Genomic DNA, 2,276 nt, shown 5'->3' with positions numbered 1-2,276 from the left:
TTTATAAATGTATATATGTAGCTATGTTAAGTAAAGTTGGTTTTTATAGCTGATAGTTTCTTATTGAGATTTTTGTCTCACGTTTTTAAATGTTTTAATGTTTTTAGGTGAGAAAGTACAGGATATAGAGAAGGTTACCAACCGTTTAGGCGAGGTTTGGAAGTTGGCTGCTTATTGTTAGAATTATGGTTCGAACTTTGATATTTTAATTGGAATATAAAGGAGTTGGTACATATACGTCGAGGTCCTCGAATGACTAATGTAGTAGGAATATGAATTATTTTAGAATATATATTGGAGAGGAAGGCCAAAATAAATAAATAAATATGTTATTATTGAAGACTCCTAAGTATTGATTATGATCTTTCTATTTCACGCCCGATGCCGATTGAGGTCGTCTAGGGTCGGGTGTGACAGTTAACTTGCCAATAGAACATGGAATTGAAAAACTCCCTGGATCCTTTAGCTTTTTCGGAAGCTGCTGCTTATTCTGGAGTATTGACGAGCAGTCCCTGTTCAGTTGGATTATCGAGATGTTTTCCAATTTCTTCTTATTGGATAAGATATCTTTCAAGAATTTAGCATATGTGGGCATCTGTGCAAGTGCTTACACGAAGGGAATGTTGATATGCAATTTCCTCAAGGTGTCTAGCACTTTTGAATTTTGCTCTTCAAGCTTCTTATTCACTAGCCTCGTCGGATATGGTACAGGTGGTACATAGGGAGGAGGTGGATAGTACTTCTTCCCTGGTTCCTCCTGATCATTGTCAGATGTAAGACCTGTCTCGGCTGACTTCTCTTGGTCAAGAACAGTCTGTTCCTGTCTCTTCTCATTAACTCTGGAACTACCTGCACACTCGGCACTTTTATTAGTCATCAAAGAAGGATTAGTTTCCTTACCAGATCGTAGGGTGATAGCCATGACATATCCTTTAGGGTTTGGTTCGGTATTACTCAGCATCACCCCTTTTTCTTTTGATGATGAAGCAGCCAGTTGATGTACTTGTGTCTCCAAATTTTTGATGGAAGCATGTGTCTGCTTCATAAATTGCATCATCATGGTCTTCATGTCTTGTTCTACATCCTCCTTGGGTGGAACAGGCTGTTTGTAGTGCTGTTGAGGCTGCCTCTAGTAGTGTCCTCCTTGTTGCTGCTGGTATCTAGGTTGCTCCTGCTGGTTTGGCTAGTCCAGTCCATCCAAAATTTGGATGATTTCTTGTAGCTGGGTTGTATGTATTGGAGTACGGATTTGGTGGGTTCCTCTGATTGTATCCAGCATAATCACATTGTTCCTGCTCACCTTTTCCTTGCTTAACTTCAGGACAGTTGATGTTGAAGTGAGGCCCTCCACAAAAATCACAAACATCATTAAATGGTGGCTCACTATGAATAGATGAGACATTTATCTTGCTGAGCTGCATGGCAAGCTATTCCACTTGGGTCGTCAGCTTTGAAACTATGTCACCATCTGCTATTCTTTTTCCTTCACTCCTAGCTGAGTGCCAATTATAACTTGTTCTCACCACCTTTTCAATGAGGTCGTACAAGGCTTGTGGTTTAAGATCTTCGGGGTTACCATTCGCAATGGATTCAATCTGGATTTTGTACGTGTTGGTGACTCCATTGTAAAAATTCTGCACTTGCATCCACATGGGGATGCCATGATTTGGTACCCTTCTTAGCAGCTCTTTGTACCTTTCCCATGCCTCGGCCAAGGATTCATCCTCTTCTTGCACGAAATGGGACACCTTATTTCTGAGTTTGATGGCTTGTCTAGGTGGAAAGTATTTCATTAGAAAAGCACTGGCCATGTCCTCCCATGTGGCAATGGTCCCTAGCTGTAGGTTCTTTAGCCAGTTCTTTGCTTTATCTTTTAGAGAAAAAGGAAACAGCTTCAGCCTTATCACGTCATCGGAGACTCCTCGGTTCGATCGGAAAGTGTTGCACGACGTAATAAACTCCTGGATATGCCCATTTGGATCTTTCGACTGGTATCCATTGAATTGCATGGCTGCTTGCAACATTTGTATCATGGATGCTTTTACTTCAAACATGTTGTTCCCTTCGTTAGGCAACACAATACACGATGAGTGTCCTTTTATGGTAGGTCTGGAGTAATCTCTGATTCTCATGACTGGTGGATTGTTGTTCTCTCCTTCTTCTTCAGGCGGAGGTTGAACTGGTTGTTCTGGTACTCTTCCAGCCATCCTTCTTTCTCGTTGTCTTTCTCTTTGTCTTGCTCGTCGAGCTCCCGCTTGGTTTCGTCTGCACGTTCT

General features: G+C 41.5%; 1 non-coding gene across 1 annotated transcript; it reads left to right on the top strand.

The window, feature by feature from the left end:
- Positions 1-1,656: 1,656 nt before the first annotated feature.
- Positions 1,657-1,763, top strand: LOC136216176 (small nucleolar RNA R71). The gene has a single exon (XR_010683166.1). It is a non-coding gene; the product is annotated as a small nucleolar RNA R71 (small nucleolar RNA).
- Positions 1,764-2,276: the final 513 nt, after the last annotated feature.

Source organism: Euphorbia lathyris, chromosome 1 (genome assembly GCF_963576675.1).
Source record: "Euphorbia lathyris chromosome 1, ddEupLath1.1, whole genome shotgun sequence".
In the NCBI taxonomy this organism is placed as follows: domain Eukaryota; kingdom Viridiplantae; phylum Streptophyta; class Magnoliopsida; order Malpighiales; family Euphorbiaceae; genus Euphorbia; species Euphorbia lathyris.
The sequence above is the reverse complement of the archived record's forward strand: the minus strand, read 5'-3'. Positions and strand labels throughout refer to the sequence as shown.